Source organism: Neopelma chrysocephalum, unplaced genomic scaffold (assembly GCF_003984885.1).
Source record: "Neopelma chrysocephalum unplaced genomic scaffold, ASM398488v2 Primary Assembly neopelma1_59, whole genome shotgun sequence".
Lineage (NCBI taxonomy): Eukaryota > Metazoa > Chordata > Aves > Passeriformes > Pipridae > Neopelma > Neopelma chrysocephalum.
This window is the reverse complement of record NW_020897714.1, coordinates 11,276,502-11,302,389: the sequence shown is the minus strand read 5'-3', so window position 1 is coordinate 11,302,389 and position 25,888 is coordinate 11,276,502. Positions and strand designations below refer to the sequence as shown.

The 25,888-nt window shown below is 38.0% G+C and overlaps 1 long non-coding RNA gene across 1 annotated transcript; it reads left to right on the top strand.

The window, feature by feature from the left end:
* The first annotated feature begins 9,240 nt into the window (after positions 1-9,240).
* On the top strand, positions 9,241-25,812 carry LOC113966328. The gene is made up of 3 exons (XR_003533789.1): positions 9,241-9,251; positions 25,215-25,220; positions 25,681-25,812. It is a non-coding gene; the product is annotated as an uncharacterized LOC113966328 (long non-coding RNA).
* Positions 25,813-25,888: the final 76 nt, after the last annotated feature.

The window sequence follows — 25,888 nt, the reverse complement described above, 5'->3', positions numbered from 1 at the left end:
TTGTTGTTTGGTTTGTTTTTTTTTCTGACATGAAAACAAGAAATCCTGGCCCATTTGAGCCAATAAAGTTTTGGCGAATTATTTCAACAGAGCCAGATGTTAAAGCCTTCTCTTACATCCTTTAATCAAAGGAATGTGATCTGCTTGAAGAGATCAAAGTTCATCTGAGCAGTATTCACTGATGTTAATTTTTCTGATTTGTTGCCGTAATTGAAACTCATTAAAATGCAATGGTTTTAAAATGCATTTTTACTGGCAATTGCTTTACTTCTCTGTCTAGTAGAACTTTTTCCTCTGACTGTGTGCATGTATAAACAGTTGATATAAATCTAATTAAGGGACATGCAACCATACAACAAAATTCAGTTGATGAATAGTAGCTGTTTAAAGCTACCCGGTATGACCAATTGAACACAAACATGATGAAAAATTCGAGCTAGATGACTGTCTTAAAGACATGAAAACTTTGAATAGTTTTGTTTGCTTGTTTGTTTGTTTTGTTTGGGTTTGTTTGTTTGTTTTTGTTTTGGTTAGTTTGTTTTTTGTTTTTGTTCTTGGTTTTTTTTATGGTGAGTATTGCCAATTGACTGGCATAAAAAAGAAATCCAGAATAAAGTATTTTCAAATTGCTTTAATTCTATTCTCTTCATATAAAAAGTATAAATTATTCAATTGATCTGATACTCAAGAAAAATTCTCTCTGTTATTTTGACGCTAGAAAGCTAAATTCAACTGAAGGTATGTACAGAATTCAGTAGTGCTGCCTGCTCTAGCTGTGGTTTTATAGCAAGTTCACAGAAAATACACTGCAATCTACTGTTGTTATTAATCTACTTAGTTCCTTTTTCATTCACCTGAAGCATGAGATACGACAGAGTAACCTTCTCAGAAGTTCACAGAATGCAGCACAGAATAATTTGACCTCAGAAAATACTACATTACACAGGTTTCAAGAAGTGAACCATTTGGATGATTTGAATATCAAGTCTTAACTAATGTCTACTGATTCAACTATGTCATTAACTTAGTAAAATACCAGATATATGTTTCAATGGGTAAAGGTACTTTGTAAAGAAACATTGTAAAGAAAAGCATAGCAAGTTGCTTTATCCATACAACCAGGAAAATCACACAGAATTTCTTGGGATGTTAAATAAAGCTTAGAAGTAAAAATGCCCATCTTTTCTCTGAGAACTAATTATAGTGGATTTTCTTTTCTCACTTGTATGAAAGGAATAAGCAACAGAAAATGATATGGCTACCATAGCATGATAGCCAGGAAATTTAAATTCTTTGGAACAGTAACAGGGACTTTCTTGTTAGTTTCCTAGGAAACAAAGTGGCCTAAGCTCCTCCTGTGCCAAGAAACAATTGGGACATCAGGTCAAAGGCTTAATAAAATTTTATGTGAATTACTCAGCAGTAAAACCAGTTAGCTTGCTCAGGAAAAAAGATACTTCTTACGTCAATCAGAAAAGCACTTTAGTGGAAAAAACTTTCACAATTAAAAGCAAAACAAGTGGAAATAAACAAACCTATAACACTGAGATATAAGTGTGCCTGCTTTATAATTTAAGGAGCTAAGTATAATCATAATCAATATTTCAAACCCTTACCTCTTTCTTGAAGCTAATCTTTGCTGTTTGTTTCTTAACATCAGTAGAAATGACTTGAGAATAAGAAGAGGAGGCAGCTCCACATGTTCATATGATACATGCCATGATCATGAAGTTCAAGAAAACAAGTCTTAGATGCATCACTGAAATTCATCTTCATGCTGTCAGATGAAACAGTGTGTAACAGACTTCACAGTAAACTCTTCAAAATAAAAAAATATTATCTTGAAACATCTCAGGGAACCTATTCCTTGCAAAGTATATGGAAAGGGGCAAAGAGAGCTGCTCAACAGACATTTCTCCTTAGTTTGCAAGCTGGCTTCTGGCTGTTTCTCATAACCAAACACATTTTAAGTATTAAAAGCTACTCTTGAATTGCAGTTCTTCCATGCAGGCTGCCTCAGTGGGACTGAAGTCAGCAGCTTCATCATTCTTGTTTGCTTTGTGACATGGTTTGTACAAGCAGGAGTAGTCACAAATGCAGGGGTACTTCTATATACATAAAATCTAAAACATTTGTGGATGCATTTGGAAAAGTTTAATATTCTGCTTGTTTTTAAAGAAGTAAGTAGAAAAATGTGGGGAAAACATCCAAAATATTGAAATAAACCTCTTTCGCACTGACTGAACTTCTCAGTGAAGCTATAATATCTAATTTTGAGGGTATCATGTCTTGGCAAAGAAATAACTGTCATATCACCATTTCTGTAGCATGACTTCATTGGCAGCCTGGAAAAGAACAGCCAGATGGTTTTCAGAAAAAGAGCCCTCTTTAATTAATGAATATTTTTAACATCTAATGCCCCCAAAAGACACAAATTACATTTCTGATAAATAAATGTGTTGAAATATTATTAGTTCTATCTTTAGAACCCTTCTCCTACATATATATTTTTCTATTTTAAGCAAAATTCATTACTTTGGAAAAAGAATTTAGATGAATTTCACATCTGAGAAGGGATTATTACAGCAGACTAAATGTAATACAAAATCTCTGCATTTCCAGTTCCTGACCTACATGTGGCTATTATGTCAGTTGTTACTGGATTTCTTTTTCCCAGATTTGTATTCTGTTTGTAGCACACTATTTACTGGGGATTAATATTTTAGCAGGGTACCATTTCTACTTGAGACTGAATATTGAATTAAATTCCAAGTTGTGAATTTTAGACTTTGCAATAACATATAACAAGAAGATTCTCTGACAAGACAGTCATTCTTTTATGATTAGCTTTTTTTAGATTTTCATTGCTAATAGAATCTGACTTATGCTTTTGCTTTTCAAATTTTAAGCCCAGGATTTTCAGGAAGCATTTGAAAATTGAGGTGAGCATTGTATGTATATATGTCTAAAGCATATACTGCTTTCAAGAAGATTTTGGGAAAGGTCTTTTACCTTTCCAGCCTGCACAATGGATTTTTTAGGTGAGACACAGCATGCGCTGAACTGAGCCCACCCTTTAATCCTAAGGTTCATCTGCCGGGGCCAAGCAAGCTTGGACAATGGCAGTGAGGTCCTCAGGATGTAGGTTTGTTTAGAGTGACCTTCTCATAGATGGATGGCCTTACAGGGCTAACGGGCTCCATCTGCCCGGGGGACTGGGATTCGAACCAGGGTCGCAGCAGTGAGAGTCCTGCATGCTAACCACTAGGCCATCAGGGGTCCCAAATTGGCAAGGTAGCTGGGGTTGATGGAATTCCACCTGAAATCTGGAAACATGGGGGCCTTGCACTCCATGCTAAATTTCATGAGCTTGTGGTGCGCTGTTGGGAACTAGGCGAACTACCATCAGACCTTCGTGATGCAGTCATCATCACCTTGTATAAGAAGAAAGGTACTAAATCAGACTGCTCAAATTACCGTGGTATTACTCTGCTCTCCATTGCTGGCAAAATCTTGGCAAGAATACTCCTGAACAGACTAATACCCGCTATAGCAGAAGAAATTCTACCTGAAAGTCAGTGTGGCTTCAGAGCCAACAGGAGCACCACAGACATGATATTTGTTCTCAGACAACTGCAAGAGAAGTGTAGGGAACAGAACAAAGGTCTCTATGTAACCTTTGTCGACCTCACCAAGGCTTTCGATACTGTGAGCAGAAAAGGTCTTTGGCAGATTTTGGAACGTTTAGGTTGTCCCCCCAAGTTCCTTCAAATGATCATCTCACTTCATGAGGATCAGCACGGCCAAGTCAGATATGGCAACACACTTTCTGAGCCCTTTCTAATAAAGAATGGTGTGAAACAAGGCTGCGTTCTCGCTCCTACCCTATTCACAGTCTTTTTCAGTATGATGCTCCAAAGGGCCTCGGCAGACCTCGATGATCAGGACGGTATCTACATTCGATATCGTACTGATGGAAGCCTATTCAACCTAAGGCGACTGAAGGCCCATACTAAGACCCTAAACCATCTTGTCTGGGAGCTGCTCTATGCTGATGACGCCGCCCTTGTTGCCCACACAGAAGCAGCTCTGCAGCGTTTAACATCCTGCTTTGCAGAGGCTGCTGAGCTCTTTGGGCTGGAAGTCAGCTTAAAGAAGACAGAAGTTCTCCATCAGCCTGCACCCCAGGAAGTCCCCCACCATCCCCACATCACCATCGGCCAGTCAGAACTCAATTCAGTCCAACAGTTTAATTACCTAGGCAGCCTCATCTCCTCAGATGGTAAGATTGATGGGGAGATAGACAATAGGTTAGCGAAGGCTTATAGTGCTTTTGGAAAACTCCATAAACGAGTATGGCGTAATAAACACTTGAAGAAAAGCACCAAGATCAGTGTTTACAGAGCCATAGTGCTGTCTACTCTTTTATATGGTTCCGAATCATGGGTCATCTACCGCCACCACCTGCGTCTCCTAGAACGCTTCCATCAACGCTGCCTCCGTACAATCCTTAACATCCACTGGTCAGATTATGTGACCAATACATCTGTTCTCGAACAGGCAGCAATTACGAGTATTGAGGCCATGTTACTGAGAACGCAACTGCGCTGGGCAGGGCACGTCTCTAGGATGAAGGACCACCGCCTCCCTAAGATCCTGCTCTATGGTGAACTTGCCACTGGCTGCCGCAAGAGAGGAGCTCCGAAGAAAAGATACAAGGACTCCCTGAAGCAACAACTCAGCCTTGGTCATATTGATCACCATAACTGGTCTACTCTGGCCTCTAATCGGGAGGCCTGGAGACAGTCCATTTATAGCGCTGCTGATGCTTTTGAGAAAGCACGCAGGATCACTCTTAAGGAGAAAAGACAACACAGAAAGAATTGAGCCTTGCGGAATATACCATCTGAGTCTTTCTGCTGTGTCTTTTGCAACCGGACTTGCCTTTCTCGTATTGGCCTTTTTAGCCACCAATGCGCTTGCAAGAAACGTGGGTAGAGCCCTTCCCAAATCTTCGTTCGCGAAACCTAGCCATGATACTGCTTTCAAGTATATGTGCAAAATGTGTTTCCCTTGATTGTAGGTTTTATGAAATGACAAGAGAAAATGTAGGCCCACCGCTTACAGAGGAAAGAGCACAAGCAACTTATGAGCCAGGGAAGGGTGAGGTATTTAATGTTACTTTTTCCGGTCTTCATAATGAAACATTTCTGTAAACCATTATAATAAGGCTTAATTGTGATCATCAATGTAAGCAAGACAATAAGAAAAACAGAGGGCATTGTAATTAAGTCAGAATGTGGTGTCAAACGTATGACCAACAGTGATAACTTTAACACAAACAAGTAAACTAATAACCATTGGGACCCTTGTAGAAGAGAAATCTGCCATTGCCAGAGAGTCAAACTGAGAACCATGTGCAGGTTTAAATACAAATGTTTTATGGAATATTGCATTTTATTCCGAATCTTAAAGAGAACATTTATCCTCATATAGGCCAGAATTAAGAAAGAAATAATGTCTAGGACAGTTAGATTTTTCAGATTGAATATCGTGATGAGATTAACTTCAGAAAATTACCAAAACAGCATTTCAACAACCAAGTATTATCTTTAAGAGTTCACATCGATGAAATTCAAAGGCATTCGAAAAAAAAATAAATACAATGAATATAAATATCTTATAAGACACAGGGTTGGAGGAGAAGAGACTATTTTAAGTATGATGTCTAGAAAATAAAAGAAAAAATACATCAAGTTCTCTTTCTATAGGATTTCAGAACATACAAGGCTATTTAAAACATCCAGTACATTATTTTTTGAGGAAAATAGACACAAAATTTTTCCTGTTTCTGCTTTTACATGTGAACATTCCTTCAAATATGTTCAGCATGCTTATGCCTGAGCTTCTCCTCTTTCCACTCACCTGCCAAAATGATGAAGTTCATATTGCTTGATTTTTATAGAGCTTTGGGTAACCATCTTCCTTTTATTTTACTGACTTTAACTGAAGTCTGCAGTTCTGCTAAAGAAATGCTTTGCAATACCAACATTATAGTGTTCCAACTGTTCTCTCAATTCCAATTTTGTTTGCACTGTTGATTCAGTTTACATTATTGAGATGAAGACATTTGGTTTTTCTATTATTTTTTATGTGATATACTGTTTTCATTTAAACAGTCTGTGGCTTAAAGTGATGGAGTATACCAGGAGTATAGGAGAATAGCAGGAATAAGAGTAAAATTGCTCATGTTTGTAGTCACTGATAAGTTTGCTACAAAAGACCATGCAAATTTTTTCACAGCTTACATCATCACCATAGGAGCAGAGCTCTGACTGTTTCGGTGCTTATGTTCCTAAGGATTTGAGAACTGAATCTTGACTCTGAGTACTCTATGCTTCTATTAGTTGGTTGCTTTCCACAACAATATTGCTTTAGCACTTTTGACAATATTAAAATAGTTCCGGAAATAGATGTGATGGTTTGCATTCAATAAGAAGAGGCACAGAAATTCCATTTAGTACTTGATAGAATTCAGAGGTTTCACTATAAAAGGAAATTTGGACAAAAGTCTCTTTCGGTTTCAATTCACAATGATATTAACTATATGACAAATTATCATAACCTTTAACCTCTCACCTGTGTTCTGCACACTAATACCTTTCTGCAGTGAATGCATCTAGTATTCAAAGGTCTGGAGCAGTTTCAAATGGAAGTCACGATAATATTTTCTGGGATGCTAGTCAAGCAATAGCTTTGACCAAGGGCAAATTGCAACATCAATTGTTTAGATTTTTTGTTTTTTCTTCTGGTATTTTTTTTTTCCTGATTTAATAACTTCTGGTCCCATTGTTGTTCAGCAGTTGTACGCTGTATTTAATTGGGATTTCTGCAATATTCCTATTTTTCACAGTGCAAAAATCAAGACACTCTCTGGAGAGACGTAATTCTGAGATACTTTTCCGTATGTATGCCATCAATAATGGTAGCATTTCAGGAAAACATAATGCATCATTCAAGTCAGGGAGTTTATCTGTACATAGTTTTTATTTTCCCCCTATACCTGCAATGAAGGGAGGCTGCTTCATATCATATATAGCATGGAAGCTGGAATACCTATAATAGAATTGAAACAGTGTCTGTTAAGCCAATGTGTGTCTGACTCACATTGATGCAGAGGCTGATTTCCATATGGATATATACAAATATGAGGGTTGAAATGCAGGGCTGCAAGACCAAAGCCTTGTGCTCTGCATGTGCAGGCTAGGTTCAGACGTCTGCACTTTTTTCCAGCACTTTCTCTCTACTTACATTACTAGCTAACAGCTTACAGTTAAGTGAGTAGAGAGGTTATATGAGTGTTGGTGGACTGTGACCTTTAAAACTAAAATAGTTCTGAGTGATATAGGAAAAAATATACTGATGTATCCTTAGTTTCCAGTTTTTTCCTTCTTAAAGGAGGCAAATAAGTCTAGGTCTGTGTCTACATTTATAGTTGAAAAGTTGAAGAAATCAAAGGCTAAAGGTAAATATGAGGAAAAGATGGAAATTGTACTCAACTCTTTGGATCATGGTCTTCTTACAAATTCATGCTCTAAAAGCATCCAACATATCACAATTAGCTGCCCCTTCCAAAAATGAAAGCACATAGTTTTGATCAAGAGAATATACATGCTGATAGTTAAAAATTTAACACGCAAATAACTCGACTGGCTTCAGTGGGTTGCTGCAAAAAATTCTCATTCCTAAGTTTTTTGTTTGTTTGTTTTAGAAGAACTGAGATGTGAATAAATGAAATCATTGCTTGGGTCTGTCTCAGTCATACAATGACTCACCTGCCGAGCTGATAACAGAACTGTCTCTGCTGGATCTGTATTGCTTTTGCTGTGTTTCTGGCACCAGGCGTACTGCTAGCTCAGTATGATCTGCAAACTTAACATCACCATCTGCTACCACTCAAGTGGTACAACTCTTTCCCAGCATTCCTGATGTTTGATGTGCCAAAAGCAGAGATTTTAGAATGTGCAAAGTGTTTTGAAATTTGAAAGTGCTAAAATACATGAGTTTTATGTCCAGTCTGTCTTAACACTTGCATAACCTAAGTTGGGTTTTTGGCGATCTCTGCATCTATAGGAGCTTAAAAAAAAGAAAAATCAGGTTGCAAAGGTCACTCTGGAGGTGTATGTCTATGGTGATTGCTGTAAGACACACCCCTCATATATTCCTACTGATTCCAGCATAACAGAAAGATAGAGAGGAAACATAGATGACTTAAATCATAAGAAACAGTGAATCAGATCCTTGCCAGTATTGAATGGGAACACAGAGGACTTTAGAAAGAAAGAATTGGTGAAAAACCTCAAATGAAAATGCTATCCATAGAAAGATGGAATAAATGGCAGGTAAGCCTATCTGAAAGAAGGTTTAAAAATACTACATTTCCATTTAAACCTGCCCATATGGCAAATCAGAAAGACTGCAAGAACAGAAGAGGTTTGTGAAGAAAAGAGTATAATAATTGTAAACAGATTTCCTTTGTCCCATGTCTATACCCACTCTTGTACCCACACGTTGACAGCAGTGAAAGGGATAGTGAGTGTCTGAAGGCTATTGAATAAACTGTTAGAGGAAGGGAATATGAAAACACCTTTATATCCCCTAGCAAATGTGAGACCATCCTATTCATGTTCTTAACACATCCGCAAATAAATTTCCAGAGACTTTGTCTATGTCTCTTCAATCTGATGGGGAAAGAAAGCAAAATGGAAAATCTTACAGTGATAAGTTAAGTTGAAAGGACAAGAACCTGAGGAATACAGTTTAATGGTAAAGCCCTTCTGCAGGGTTGGAACAAATGACCTCCAGTAGTCCTTCCTATGATTCTAATTAGCAAATGCTGTATTGCTTTATCTTATTACCATAGAAGCATACACTGGGAAGGGACATTTGGGTCTTGAATGTTCATACATTGACAAGAAGAGCGGGAATTTACTATGTTGACCATGAATAGGAGCGTCCATACTTAATAAAATGACTGACAAAACCAGTATTCTATACCTCCAGCATGTGCTAAAGAAGGGGATAAGAATGAATCAAGCTGTCAGTGATACTTACTATATTTGGTATTCAAGTATCATAATATAAATGATAAGGAGAAATAATAGAAATAACAAACAAAACACTGTCCTTTGCATTTTCAGACACCTCATTCTTTCACACACACACAAAAAAAAATGCCCTTCAATAAATCTGTCTTGATTGTATGACTTAAATTGATTGGTTCAGTATGTACTGCTGTAGACAGCATGCAGTGTCCTACAGTTAGGCAAAAGATGACCTCCCATTTTCTTTCTCTTGTGTCCCAGTTCACAAATAGCTGCCCAAAAGCAAGGTAATCTGCATCTCAGTTTGCCAAGGTTGGAGGAATAGTTTGTAGGGTGAAACAGGCAACGGAAGGAACACCTTGCCAAGCCTCTCAGAAAAGTAAAAATAAGATTTCTCTTGGAATTTGAATGAGAAAAATAGTGGCTATTGCAGTGCAGGAAGCTACTGAAAAATTGTTGGCATGAGAGCAAGCCGATTCAAGGGAAAAGCACTGTCTCTCTCATGGGAGAAGTTGGGCAGAGAGACAATTGACTTTCATTCCTTCTCTTTTATTCTGTCATTCCTGATGAGTACATTTGAGTTTTCTATTTAAGAACAGTCCTAGCATGCTGAAAATACATTTAGTGTTCTTGATAGACTAATTTTAAATGATACATACAGAAAGTCCACCTCCTGACTGGTTGATCTGAAGTATCACATTCCGTGCCCAAAACATTGCTATCTGAGAAGAACCCACATGATATAGACACAAAGAAATTAATATCTGGATCTAGAAATAAAGTCCTGTCCTACATCTGTTGAAGTGAATATAAGACTTCCATAACAATTATTCTTTGTGATGTGGAAAATGTCTGTAAGGTTTTGGATAAGGTCTAAAGTGAAAACAACTACCTCATCTTCAAATTTTTCCCAAAACTCGAAGGATGTTGGTTGACATATGCTAGGGGTTGAGGAGGACGAACTGTCCAGCTTGAAATATGCCTGTTTTGCTTGCTTTCTGTTATGTACCCTCTCAAACTGAGGGGACAGATCCTCTCTGTAGGTACTTCTGGCTTCCTCCAGAAGTTATAAAAATTGCAGAAATGGTGGATTTCTTCCCACAGCCTGCTCAGTGTCAAACTTTCTTTCCAAAGAATAACTTCACTTGAAAAGTTCCAGAGGAATCATTTAGAGATAAGATTTTTCCGTTTCCAAACTGAGCCTCCTAGACCCAATTGATTTTTTTGCAGGATCTAATAAAATACATAAGAATTGGCAAAAGACAATTGGACAAACATTACAGGACCTTGGCAGATCTGTTAATATTTGTAATTTGACCTTTCTGACTAACATCCTTGGGTGTGGGAAGCCCTCTCACAACCATTTTAACTCTAAAGAGAGCCAAGGAGCCAGTCCCATGCCGTGACCCACCGCTCAATGTAGTGTGTAGCTGGAGATGGAACTGAGGTTTCCTTTTGGGGATTCAGAGTATAACAAAATTGCTGCCGGGCCCAGTCTGCTAAGCAACATGCATTCAGGGACCTCTGAGGTAAGTGCCGATCTCTATGGATTTGATTTGTTTGAATGAAACATGCATATGGACATATAGAAGCTGCAGCCTTCTGAAGTCAGTGGGAGTCCTCTCACTGTTTCAATGAAGTTTTGCGCTGGTTCGATAGGTTTTGAGAAAATATGCATGCAAACATCAGCATTTCTGCCCAGGGCTTTGCAGATACATTCTTCTGTTCAATGGGACTTTTCTTGTGTATAGCGCAAATACCCCAGGTTCCCACCCTTATATTTTTTCAAGTGTTCAGCACAAAAAACCTAAAACATGATCATGTGTTTTAGCTACTACAGTAATGCAAAAGATCAGAATAGTCATCAAATCAGTTGAGCTCCAGGGAATCTGAGGCTGATTTTGTCATTCCCACCATCAAAAACTCATCCTGAAGTCTGCCCTTTGGTTGCTGAGTTCTGTATTCTCTTCAAGGATCTTTGGAGGATGGAAAGATGTTATATTTTGATATAATAAATTGAGTTTTCTAATACATACAGCTGAAAGGATAGAAAAAACTGCTTGATGACTTTGTAAGACAAGCAATTATATCCATACAGCCATGTTGTGAGAGAGAGGGAGACAAATTAATAAAGATATGTTCAAGAATTACCCTAGCTTTTAATATAAAGATCAAGTTGGAAGAAATTGCCAAATAGACCTTTTACTGAATGTTCTGGGTACGAAATTTTAACTTGTGGTGGTAGATATCTCTTGTTCTTTTCCCTCACAACAATTTTCCTTAATATTATATTTGCACAAAACTGCACAACTTAATGATTTTCAGAAAGAAAGAATAGACAAAAAAGTTGCTTTTCAGTTCAGTGCCTTTAAGGCTTCAACTGATAACAAATGCAGCAGATAACACAGTGATTTACCTGTGTGAACCTTGTCAGCCCTGTAAAGCTTATAATTATTCAAATTAGACAAGATTATGGAGTTCACAGAAAGAAAAAATTACATGAGAGCCTTGAGTTGTTGTTTTCATTGTATTTCATTGATAACCCAAAATTTGTCATGTCTAGATTCTTCAACATTGAAATTAACTGGAAAATATCGTTTGGCAGCTCACTAATGGTTTTGCCATGTGCAAGAAAAGTGGCTCTAGGTAGAAAATAAATTGTTAACAGTTAATGTTCACCATGTTCTGCAAACCAATTTGGCTTTCAAGTCTGGCATGGCTGGTTTTATATTATACAGACGGATTTTTTTGCAGCGTAGAACTAGTGCTGTCAGACATTTCATTTTTCTGTGTTTCATAAATATATTGCTCCATTTTCTGTAGTGATAAAGAATGGTAAGATTATTTTCAATATTTTGAATATTTACATCTATTTATTATTAAATTACCAGAGGACAGTTCATGTTTAGTTTCAGCTTTTAACATAAAGTCCTTGGAAAAAATGCACATTGGAATGATCATTTTCCTATATGCATTATACTTTCAACACCTTTGATCTCAAAATAGCATAATGATATCAAACTTTTCTTTGTTTCCATTGCAACTGAAAAACTGCAAGGATTGGAGTTCTGTTTGAAACTACTGTTTGTGCAACAGGATTTAATAAACAGCAGCTAGGGGAAAAAAGGACAGAGTGATCTATATGGAGAAGCCAGTAGATTTCTTTTGCAGCGCTCTGAATAACTTGGCTAGGTTTAGTCAAGAAAGGCAGAAAATCTTTCTGCAAAGTCATTCTTCTATGAATGTTGGGGCAAGAGATCTTGGGGTAGACTATCAGGGGGGATAGTGATGGGCAAAGACTGCTGCCCCTGCAGAAAATTAACGCAGCTCTGCTCTAAGTGCTGCTCCTGCTTGGGAGAGGCACTCACATTTCATGGGTGTTTCCTCAGTGGCAAAGGTGAGTCCTGAGCAACCCCAGGCAATAACAGAGAAAAAAGGACTGCTGATAAACAGTGAAACCTGTTAAACCAGTACCTCAGGGAAAGTAAGAGATATTATCATCAGTGGTTCCACAGGAAAAAAGGGATCTGAAACTCAGGTTTTGGCAAATAAATATAGACACAAATCCCCATAAAAGAGGTAGATCTGTGTTCTCAGACACCTTGAATTAAAAAATTCCTTTTCTGTGGGGCTTTGAGGACATAAATACCTTCAAATAATCATTTTTTATCCAGGTTTTTTTTTCAGATTCTTGGAAAGGGTCCTTTGGCAAGATCTGACAGGCTGTCTGCGAAGCCAAACACTGAAAACTAAACTTTCAAAGGAAAACATTTCAGTAAAAGACATGCAAGTTTTGACACCTGGTCAAAAAGTTGGAGAGCAGCCAGCATTTTATACCCTACCTAAGTCAAAATCCAAAAAGTCCTTTTCAGGAATTTGACTGAGATTGCTCAGAGACCTCCTTCTGAGGCCATTAGGTCCCATAGAAAACAACCTTGTCATTTTTCTATTAGACCTAGAGTGCATTGATCCTTCTTATAATGGGTCAAACATTTCCCAAGGTAGAAAAAAATCTGAGTTTGGTTCTCTGTTATAGTAATAATTTCTACTACTCAAAGCACTGGGATATGGGGAATTGGGTTCATATCTGCTGAAACCATGAGGAGAGAGCACAGCTTTGCAACCTTGTGTATAAGGGCAGAAGTGGACAAAAGGGATCCTGGCTTCCTGGTCCTGCTGCATGAATTTAACCATCAAGAATTGACTTGAGAAGACATCATCTGTATTTCATTTTTTAAAAGAAAGTATTTATGATTCTACTTTCAGTAGTAGGTCTGGGAGACGAGCTTAAATAGGTAGAATCACTTTGTTGATGTATTTAACAAGAAGTGCACTAGAGGGGACCCCTGGTGGCCTAATAGTTAGCATGCGGGACTCTCACTGCTGCGACCCTGGTTCGAATCCCAGTCCCCCGGGCAGATGGAGTTCGTTAGCCCTGTGAGGCCATCCATCTATGAGAAGGTCACTCTAAACAAACCTACGTCCTGAGGACCTCACTGCCATTGTCCAAGCTTGCTTGGCCCCGGCAGATGAACCTTAGGATTTAAGGGTGGGCTCAGTTCAGCGCATGCTGTGTCTCACCTAAAAAAATCCATTGCGCAGGCTGGAAAGGTAAAAGACCTTTCCCAAAATCTTCGTTCGCGAAGATTGGCCATTATAAGTGCACTAGAGGTCACAAGATTTAGGACACGTCGTTCTTCTCACCACTTAGCTCCAGGCTGTGCCTATATTCCTCATGCAGAAATTCTCAGATTGTCTCTAAACCCAGCTCTAGATTAGGAGGTTAAGGTACATCGGTGTTCAGAGCCAACAGGACTCCAGGAAAAACAACATGTTTAATAATGCATTGGCTGCTGTGCCCAGTGACCAGTTGTGCTCACTGGGGCTGCGTGAAGCCAGAAAAACCTGAAGCTTCCACAACTAAAGCTGTGGCGTGGCGTTTGCTGCAACCTGCAGTGATTTGGGACAGTGATCCGAATTCTGCCCCTGGGACCAGGAACATAAAATAAATAAGGTGATTTAGGTTAACATGGTGGGATCCAAGTCCCTCTTTCATGTTGTGATGACTGGTTTGTATTCTTAGTGAGGTTTGAAAATGTCCAACTAAATCTATCTACAAGAAACTGGAAATGAAGATATAGGAATGAACTGCTTGATAAAAATGACACCAACACGAATAAGCCAAAATAAGATTTGGGGCTAAGACAGGAGATTCCCTCATATATGTTACAATTTTTTTGCTTAGATTACTTTTGCAATCAAAATTTTATAGGACTTACTTTAATGCTGGCTTCCTCATGGAAGGCTGTGAAATTCATTGGGTTGCTGAACCCAATGTTTGCTTTGAAAACAAATGCACAGGCTGATTTAAGTAAGAATTCCCTCTCTCAGTGACCTCTCTGAAATCAACATAAGGAACCCAGGAAAATCAATTCACTTTAATTCCCTTAAAAGGGTAGACCAATAAATGGGGAAAAATAGTGAAGGATACCAATAAAGTTAGACTTATTTTGAAAAGTGGATTGTGAAGAACCCCATGTAGTTTGACAGAGGAAGCTGCTATTTCTCTGATTTGAAGTGTCTGGAATTTATAACTCTGGAGAGACTTGGGACATCAGTGAAGAGGAGCCGACCCTTTCCACCTCTGCTTACCTGTGAGCCTGCTAGCCCAGCTCCTGAAACAAAGATGCTGGATTTTTATTGTTGTTCTTGTTTTTATTCTTCTTGCCTAATGGAGACCGGATATTACTCTCTGAGCTGCTTGCTTAGATGCTCAGTTTAAACACCTAATCATTAACCTGATTTCTTTGGAAGAAGAAATCCAGTAATAGTAAAAGCTATGCATTTTAAATAATGACTCTAGCATGGCATTCTTAATTCCTGTGAGAGCCACGGAGATTATTCAATGCATTTCAGGCAAAAGAGAATGTCACTTTCACCACCGATCTGAAAATCCAAGTAAGTCAAGTGAAAAAAATGAATCCAAAAGAGCAAAATTTCTTTTGTTGCCTCAGGATACTTGATAATAAGCATCCTATGAGGGATACATAAAGATTTGTAATAATGATTCAGAAGTCTCTCTTGTGCTAATTCCAGACATGAGCAGGACCATGGAAATTAATCAATCTAATCAACAGGAGTAAAGGTCTGCAGGATCAGGCACCCGGTCAGCAGTATTTACTTCTGCTCTTTTTGGAGTGTACAAGATTTTGGAGGAGGTGGGGTGCAGAAGGGAGGTAAATACCATAGCACTGGGAAGGTCATCTAAGTAAATCATAGCTAATGAGGCATCTGCCATTAAAAATAAATCATCGTCATTTTGTCACTATCCAATTTCCCATTAAAGTAGTTTCTAGATATGATATCAGGTCCAATATTTTCCTACAAGCAATTAAATAAGAGTGGTGCAGTTTATTCTGAACACGCATAGGGCAACTAGAACCCAGTCATGGTCCAGAGCATCAGGACACCAACAAAGACATTTCAGAATAGCAGCAAATTCCACTCTTACAAAGTCAACTTCTATTCACTCTCAGTGGCAGTTTAGGACAAGACTACCTTAAGATATATCGTCCCAATGCTGTGTTTTCAAAGGGATCTTCCACCCATAAGTGCTTATATTGACAGGTATCCAGTGATTTAAGTCAGAAGCTCTGCTTTTCTTAGCTCAGGATCCATTGAGGAATTTCTTGCCTGCATTGTACAAAATTAATTCCCAAAACAGACTGTTCCCATGGAACTAGTGATGTGGAGTTCAACAGGAGATGGAAATTCAGGACCCTTGCCAATTTTGATATTTGAACAATTGCTTTCACCATAAATGAAGACGAGTATCTTTTCATTAAAAATGTCTAAAACTTGTGTTCAGAAAAGCCAACAGATTTCACTTTGGGTTGAGTCAGTGTTAAGATGAATACATCTAAGCTACTGTGGTGTCTTAAGGAAGCTGTGCTTCAAATGCTGAATACCTCTGTTCACTTATGATTCAACTGTACAATATTTTGTGTATTCTAGATTGGGCAATGGTTTCAGTGCAATGCACAGACTCAGGGGAGACCATATGGTGCCATGGGCCAGGTAGTACCATACCTCAGTCTAGTCCACATGGGCATCCTTGGCGTCACTGGTTTGGATTAACCAGTGGAAAGAAAATGCCTTGATTAGGTTTTCAGAAAAGGTAGAACAATTATTTTCAGAACATATTACAAATACGTTTGTAAAAATACTGTGTTGAGAGAAATAAAGTAAAAAGAGACTTGACTGATCTGTTATTAAAACACAAGTGCAAAGCAGCAACTGAAGTTGCCACAGATATCTTCTACATGCACAGAAGACATCCTGTTATGCGGACTGGGCCCCAGGGCCAAGGATTTACCTTCTAGTCCTCACCTCTTTTAACTGCTGATTTGGACTGTATGACGTTTAGTCTTGTGTAAAACAACATTAGTGGTGCTTCAATGTTGCAGGCTATTCAATGAGTCTGGTATGTCAGTGGGAAAATAAACCAGTTTCTGTAAACCAGGAAAAATACAGCACTTAGAAAATCAGTCTGTGAAATTTGGCGGATGACCCACTAAGTTTGACTCACTTGTTTTATGGTGCTCCCAGGAGTTTTTTTTGTTTAGAGTTTGGTATTAAGTAGTCTAATTGTGACTGTAGATAGGGTTTTTTTTCATTTGCATAATCTTCTCATGCGACTACAACTGCTAATTTGGTGATTAATTATCCATATTACACACAGTTTATTTGACCATGCCTAGATTAATTTCTGTTTCCAAGCAAATCACATTTAGGTATGAATTTGCATATCTTGATTACATTTTAATGCCTTGGCTATCATTGTTTCTTCCCTGGGTACCTCATCAGATGAGAGAAGAGTGCTCAAGCAGGGAATGATGGAACACCTTAAATGACATTGCGTGTCACTGCACAGACCATGCATATGACTCCATGTTAATGGAAGAAGTGTTCTTTTTACTATCAGGAAGGTTATGACACCTAGATTGCAGGTCCTTTGCTAGTTTTGTGGCATTATTACTTAAGACAATATGAAGAAAATAACTGATATATGTTTAAAAAATTTAAAAAATTCTGATGTTCATATATTTCCATTTACACTTGTGCTTTTCCAAAAATTTCCCACCTTTATAGGAGGAATAAACATATGTAAAACCTCTCCCTAATTTAACAGCAGAAGTCAAGACATAGAATATGTATTTTGAAAAGGTTCAGAATGCAACATGGAGAACCCTTGAATATATTTCAATAAAAAGTAGAAAGGCTATTTGTTCCTGACATGATTTTCTGAGACAAATTTTTGCAAGAATTGCATTCTAACACAGCTGGAATCTGTGCAAACAACAGGAAAAACTTGATTTGTTTATTCACAAGAACCAAGGATCATTGTAGTATTCCAACAAACAACTAGGAAATTCTCTTTATAAGGCAAGCGGCTTATCCTGAATACCTACAAGTTTATGTATGCCTTGTATATATGGAATTTTGTGTGTCTCTTTTACTTACTTTCACAGCATGTGCACTAGGCACTAGGTATACTCTTAAAAATAGCATATTATTTATTGTAGAAAGCATGAATTTTTACAGTTCTTATGATTAGAAAGTGTTCTCTTATACACATTTGTCTGTTTCATCATAGCAGTGATCTGTATAAAATATAAATTATAAAATGCAATACATTAGTGTTATAATAATAATTAATTCCATCATTCTTTACCAGAAAATGAAGGCAAAAAAATACTCTATCTCCAAACATGTGGTTACACACAGGCTCACAAAGGAAGGGAGATGAATATTATATGCATCAAACTTACAAGAATCAAAAACACTAATTCTATTTTCTCTCTTCTAAATGCTTTTCCAACACTCCTTGTGTCCAGAAAAAGAAAGCTAACAAGTAAAAGTGAAACTGATAAAACTCGATAACCCAAACATATTCCTATCTTTTGAAGGGGCATTTTTTGTGTGTTCATAGCATTTTATCACCATATGAAAGTCAATGTCTCCTATACACAGAACATTTCAAGAAGTAGGTCAAAATATTGGGAGCCTAACCCTAAAAACACCTCCCTGTTAAAATCAATCTGATTATTCATATAAATGAAGTTCTTCACATGTATTAGTATTTTGTGTAGCAGATCCTTGGCCTTTGGCTTTATGGGAAGACAACACAGTTGTCATGATTTCACAATATAAATAGACACTATTAAAAGACCTAAAGAAACAACACAGACTTACTGGTATTAAAAACAAAGCACCATAAATGTTTATGGATATCGCAAATAAAAGGGTAACTTCAAGTTCATGTGAGCTCTGCACGTTTGTTGTTTGATGTTCAAGTTCATGGACTACAGCCCTCCTCAAGAAGTGCCTGCCAACACTTATATGCATATTCCAATATCAGTTTGATCCTCCTTTTAAAAACAAAACTGTGTTTTGTTGCACAATGAAGAGGAAAAACAAATTAATACTCCCTAGGTAATGAAAACCAGCCTTGGAAATTGCATACGAATTTTAATTATTATATTTTAGGTTACAAAACCTTCAAAAGCCAAAGTAATATTTAAGAAAGAAGTGGGTGGAAGACTACATCATGAAGCCTTGAAACATAATAAACAAAGCTGCTGGCAAACTTCATGCCTTTCTCTGTTCCACAGTGTTCTTTGTGTTATTGTCTTCTGTGAGTCATGAAGGGTTTGGATGAAATTCTTGCCACATTGAAATCAATGGTAAAACCTATTGATTTTCAGCCAAAATGTCACCCTCTCTATTAAATTAACAAGAGAGAAGGGGGAAGAAAATGTTGACTGAGCTGGCCCATAGCACGGAAAGGAGAGCCTGCTGTGGGCTGCAGCCCCTGGCTGGGGATGTTCAGCTGGACCCCTGGCTCGACCCTGCTGAACAGTGGATGACCTTGGTCCCTGCTGTTGCTGACATGGCCCAGAGCCTTGCACAGCCATGGCAGCTGTGCCAACCCTTGCTGGTGTCAGTGCTCCAACCAACAGCAGCTTGTCTTGGCAAATGTGCTTTGCTATCTTAGGAGGAGCAAACAGGGAGGAGGATCCTAATAAAGAGCTTTACTGAACTTGGGAAATTGTGCTAGATAAAGCTCTGAAGTTTTTCAGTTGAAAGTCTCCCTCAAGCCCCCAGGTGTACTTGGATTGGTCCTGACTGTGGGGTGCACAGCATGGGTGATGCAGTAATGTTCTATAATGTTCTATACTGCTATACTGCTATTACCCCCAGCTGAGAAGAAACTTCACAGAAGAATCTTATTCACATTTTTCCCCACCTGTAAAACACTGAGAGAGAATTGTAATGATAGCACCCACTATGGGGTCACACTAGTTTAAAACCAAAAGGGTCTGAGGCACTTAGATGATGGTGTGTTTTTCTATCTGACTTCAAGAAAAGTGCTGAGTTTTATTCCCTTTCCAGGCGTAGCTCTCCAGGTGATTGGGGATCCTGAATATGGTCGAGCTATTCTTATGTGACAAAAACTAGGAAGGAATTCAATAAGAAGGCAATGAAGAAAAAGATCCATTGTTAGTGGAAAGTTGGAGAGGAAGGAAAAAATCCAAGCAAAACCCAATCACTCTACCAAACAACTTGAACGTTTGTCTCAGTGAGATTTCCTGCATGGAGCCAGTGAATATTGCTCTTTCTGGTGTTATAATTTGGGTGTACATTCATTACTTGGATGTGTTCCTTAGTGTTATGTTTCTTCTGATAACAAAAAAGGAAAAACTATAGAAATTATTGTAAATGGAAGAAATTAGGAATGTTTTTCCAAATGCTCTGGAGCTTTTCAGTAGCTCTTATGGACTATGCCAGAAGTCTTCCTACAGTTTTATTAAAACATGCAGGAAATGTACCTGCACCTAGTAGAGGCACAAGAGTGCTAAATTTGAATCTAACTACTGCTCTTTACAGATCAGCATGATGACAAGAATTAAATGTCAAACGTACTTCAATGAAATTCTTTCAAAATTGTGTTGTGCAATCTGTTGTGGGTTTTTTCTCTTTACTTTTGTATACTTTACTTAGAAAAAATGTCTCTATACCACTGTTCTGATTATACTCACATACAATATATGAAGTCTTGTATCTATCAATGTGCTCACTTCTAGAAAAATGTTCTAGAACATGTTGATAGAAATCTTTAAAGTCTCCAGATTTACGTAAATGTTAATGTTGTACGAGAACAGACAACTGTTTGGCTGGTAGTTTCCATCAATTGCAGCTGTCCACATACTTTTGTATGTTGTGCGTTGCTTTTTCAAAGAAATAGTTCTATGTCTAATAAAGTGTTCCTTTAAACTACTATTTACCTTTAGAACCCTTGAAAGCAGTTGTCTTATGTATATAAGCTCAGACATATTTCAGCAACTTTTTCATGGCGAGTGGTTCCACTAAGGAATGGGAAATGTGTAAACGCACATGGATGCCATTCTGTGTTGGAGTTCAACTTCTTGAAAAGAACCCCAGAAAATTCAACACTTGAAATGAGTTAATCTTTTGAACAGTTATTCATAAATGGCAAATCACAGAATCACAGAATGAGTGAGGTTGGAAAGGACCCCAGTGGGTCATCTGGTCCAACATCCCTGCTCAAATAAGGTCATCCTACAGGATGCACAGGATTGCATCCAGATGGTTCTTGAACATCTCCAGTAAGGGAGACTCTACAAACTCTCTATGCAATCTGTTTCAGTGCTCACTTACATGCACAATAAAGTTCTTTCTCATGTTCAGGTGGAATTTCTTGTGCATCAGTTTCTGCCCATTGCCTCTTGTCCTATTGCTTGACATCACCAAGAAGACCCTGGATCCATCCTCTTGATACCCTCCCTCCAGATACTTACAGACATTCATGGAGTCTCCTCTCAGTCATCTCTTCTCAAAGCTTAACAGACCCAACTCCCTCTGCCTGTCCTTGAAAGAGGGATGCTCCAGTCCCTTAATCATCTTTGTCACCCTCTGCTGGACCTGCTCCAGAACCTCTTTGTCTCCCTTGTACTGGGGAGTATAGAACTGGGTGCAGCATTCCAGATACAGAATCACCAGGGCTGAGTAGACGTGCAGGATCATTTCCCTTGAGTTGCTCCCGATGCTCTTCCTAATGCACCCAATGATACCATGGGCCTTCTTGGCCACAAGGGCACATTGCTGGCTCATGGACAGCTTGCTGTCCGCCAGGACCCCCAGGTCCTTCTCATTTCTGAGTCATATTCCTATCAAGAGAAAGACACTACATATTTTAATTACATTTGCATATGACTAAATGGAATAAAATACACAGTTATTTTACACTAGCAAAACAGATTTTTTTAAATGTTTAAATTTATGACTTGAATTCCTAAAAATCAAGTTAGTCATTACTAAGAACATATTTACAGGATATTTTTATTAAAAAAATACAAAAGAAAACATAGCTGGTTGGATGGTAAAAGTAAATAAATATAGATTCTATATATAAAATAAATATAGATTCAGCAGCAAGCTTGTTTTCTGTCTGCACTTGGGGCAATGTCACTATTAAAAACAGGAATCTTGGAGACATATGGAGAAGAGCCCTTCAGAAAAAAACTGTCAAGGGAGTCAAAATTGAGTACATGGGTTGGTCACCACAGTAGATTAAAAGGAATGTTTGCCTAAGAGTTGATAAGTGTCTGTAGGATTATTCAGCATCCTTCTTCATCTGCTCTCTTTTAATCAGGGTGAAACTAAATCTTCTGCTAATCAGTATAAGACACCACTGGATCCTGAGTTATCAGCTGAGCAGTGAACATGATCTAAGCAGTCTTTCTAGGGAAGAAATTTTCCTTGGACTCTGCAACCAAACTCCTATTGACCAAACGATGGTCAGAGTTGCACTTGATCCAGTCTCCTCTGCCTTCCTTTTTTAATTTTTCTGACTGAGGTGATGTGGAGCAGCATTGTGACCTCATCACTGCTGATGGGAGCTAGTTAGAGACCAGTGAGGGTGAGGAGGCTTTTTAATCCCCTAGCTCCCCCTTCCACCAAACCTGGCAGTTTGAAGACAGCTTGAGAGCTGCAGCAAGCAGATGATGATCTGCAGCTAATCTCTCTATGCCTTTTATATCCACACTTGCCTGCCCCACAAACAGTCCTGCTTTGGAAATATTAAAGGTGGAGGGGAAGTGTGTGAATGTTTTAAAAGCCCACTGATAGCCTGTGGACCACAGGCATGAAAACATGGTACCTCCCACTATCGGAAATACAGGAATTACCCTATTCATTTTGTTAAAAGTTTCATACACGTACCAATGCTAGCGACATATTTCCCCTGAACTGTTGCTCCACCAAATTAGTAAAGGTTTCTGCATAAGCATTCTGACCCTGATTCAGCAAGTAATTGGCCATCTACCTCAAGATCTAAATCAAGATCTTTGTGCTGAAGGAAGAGCGTTGTAAGTGCCCAGGTTAATTTATCCTACTGTACACATCTGCCTTTCTTTCATACTTTCTCAAGCCTAAAAGACATTAGTTTTTATCTTCTTGAGGTAGAGAAATAAGTGCTCATAATAATAGAGTCATAGCCCAGTCTAATAGAGTCTGGATGACCTTTATGTTCTGTAAATTGCACATAATCAGTGAAACTGGTTGTGATGTAAGAGATCCCCTCTTGAAAGGCACCAAATATTGACCCTGGACATGCGCATTCACAGTACAAGGGAAATGGAATACTAGAGTTTTGGAACAAGTAAACAACTAACACCATAATAGAAGAGGTCAACAAAAGTTAGCAAGAGACAGAAAAATATTTTTATTTAAATATGGAAATTGAATTATTGTATTAACCTGACTAGAAAAATAGTCTTTCCTGATTGCTTTAAACAAGTAAAAAATGTTTCAGTCACATTCCCTGAAGTATACAAACGCTGAATAATGGAACTGATACGTTGTCCCTACAATTTTCTCTACAACTATGCTGTAATTCCAAATAGGGACAGCCTGATCTCTTTAATGGAAGAGATCGCTGTGCTGGCATAGAGAGATCCACTTATTCAGGAAGACAGGCATGGTTTGCATTGAAACTGCTTCACTAACCAAATTTTCCAGAGTTCAAGGGTTTAAAATGCTTAGTGCATTAGAATCATGTTTTTATCAGAGGATTCAGAGCTGCTTTTGGTACTTCCTTAAACTGGTGGGTTATGTTGTTCACTATGTTCTATTTATTGCAGTGAATGCCATAAGTTAGGTTAGTCAAAAGCAGAACTGGCTTTTGTGTTTTGTTTGTTTGTTTGTTTGTTTTTAATATAATTTGAAATTAATTGCTTTCATGTTTTATTTCTTTAACTCTTTCCACTCCCTATTTTCCACTTCAAAATTTTAATTTAATTGAAATGTGAAACAACATGAAGAAAATTCCCTTCAAAATAGGCTTTAGAAACATTTATTTCCATGTGACAGTAAATAGGAACCATCTTTCTACCTATCCTAATAATTAACATTCATTGCTGGGTGAATTAATGTGAGTAAAATGCTTTCATTGGTGTCAAGGCGGTCCCCTCCAATTCCATGACTAATGTTCCATGGGAAATTTATCTGTCTGTTCTTGAATAATTTGTTGTCATGTTAGCTGACAGATCAAGGTGTCAAGAATTTGGGTGGTTTAGACAAGACTAAACCAAGCAACTTGGGGAACACACTGATTAACAAAATAATATATTCAAATAAAAAGTCCATTTATAACAGTCACACATGAAGTCTGATAAATAGAAGGGATGATGCTACTTCCCTGCAATGCAAGTGGAACCTAACCTTATTTTAAACTACAGATATGTCTTCCACTATCATGCTATGTCATATAAATTGGATTTTCTGATAGTTTTCGTACATGGTCATGAAAGGTGTGTATGGAGGAGAGTAACAGGTGGAAGAGCAACGTTGTGAGACAATCTTCTTTAGACAACCTTAGTATTCAATTTAGAGGCTCCCAGAAAAAAAAGGTGGAGCCAGTACATAATTACTGTAACTAAAATTATGTATCTCATCATCTGTAAACAAAATTAATCACATTTTCTATGATGAAAAATGATGCAAATCCTTACTTTGATTTTGAGAATGCCAGAAAATTAGAGTCCTGTTACATTATGATTAATTGATTTAGAGTGGTTCTTGTTGAGTAATGTTATGCTTAATGAGAGTCTATTCATTCAATTTGTTATCCATTCTCTTTTCATAGAAACCATAACGGTCTCAGATGCAAATTTAACAGTGTTTCATAAAATATAGATCTTTAGAGAAATAAATTAAATCTCCAAGATTTATGAACACTCTTTTGAATAACGCAGTTTTAAAGAACTGAGGTTGATTTATATGTTTCAAAAAGAAAAAGCTGTCCAGCGAATTTGCATTTTTGCCCACCTGCAAGAACCAGAAAAAGAATAATCTAATAAGAACTGCATGGTGTGCAGGCAATATCTCTGTACGTCTGTATGCCAGCCTGAAGTATGTCATATAGATACACAGTACCCAAACTGTGTCCTGTTTCTGTACATTAATCAGGCAGCTATCATTAGTTAGTGATTAATTAAGGGAGGTACACCTGAAGTCATTATGACCAGTGGGCATTGGCAAGAATCATGTTTATTTTTTTGGATATGTCATCTTGTCAAGCTGCATTAGGACACAAATTGCCATAATAGCTTATCCTTAATAACATTTGACAGGATTACACTGTGACACAATGCATACTGGACAGTGAAACACAATATACCAAAATAGGACAGCAAAGATGGACCTTGAGAAACAAAAAACCGAATGTTTCTTGGAAAATGTACATGGAAACACACTATAATCAGTAATTTACATTAAATAGAAATATATTGTCCTCCTCACATTACATGAACATGTGAATCTCACCAGAACTGGGATTGCACCTGAATCTCCTGTTACAATTGATGTGAGTGGAGTAGACAGAGGAGCTGCCAGTATGATGCCAGTTGCACCAAGGGAACAGACTATAAGTCTGTGGAGGCCCATTTTTACAGCAAATAAAGTTTTTTATTTCAAACATGCTGAATGAATATTTGCTTTCCACAGAACTGAGGATAGAAATAGCAGGACTCAGTGAGTTCCTTGGACCTGTACTTAACCCGTGACTTTTAAGCTACATATGTACACAGCTGCTCTGGAATTTGAACAACTCCACTCAATAGCTTCCAGGCTACTCAGAGAGATACTGTCCTGCTCTTGCAAACTCACCACTGTATTTTGCCTCTCATGACTAAGCAGGGAACAGGAAGAGATGCAATTCTCACAAATTTTGGGAGGGGATGCAAATACTCCTAACCCCTAAGTTGCTCAAATATTGCTGTGATTCTTTTTGCCTTGTACATAATTTGGTCTTGCTAGCATATGATAACTAATGTAATATGCAAGATCTACTTTGCCTCGTTGATTGATGCCTGTGGCAAGCTAAGGCTTGCAGTGATCAAACTGGTGTGTGTCTGTTCCTGGGTCACCCTGGGCACCCCTGCAGAGTACTTTCTTAATCCTCCACATGTGGGAACCTAAACCCAGATTCCAGCAAAAGGGAAACAAGGGCTGACAAAAACCTCGTGATCTGAAGGAGCTGGACCCTTCTCACAAGACCTGTTAAAGTTCTACCTTATGGATTAAGCCTGGCTCCAGCAGAAATCAGAAAGGACTTTTTGAGATGATTGTATCAGACCATGTCTAAACCCCTGTAATGCCTCTATACCTCATGTAATCCTAATAGGAGAAAAATTAACTAT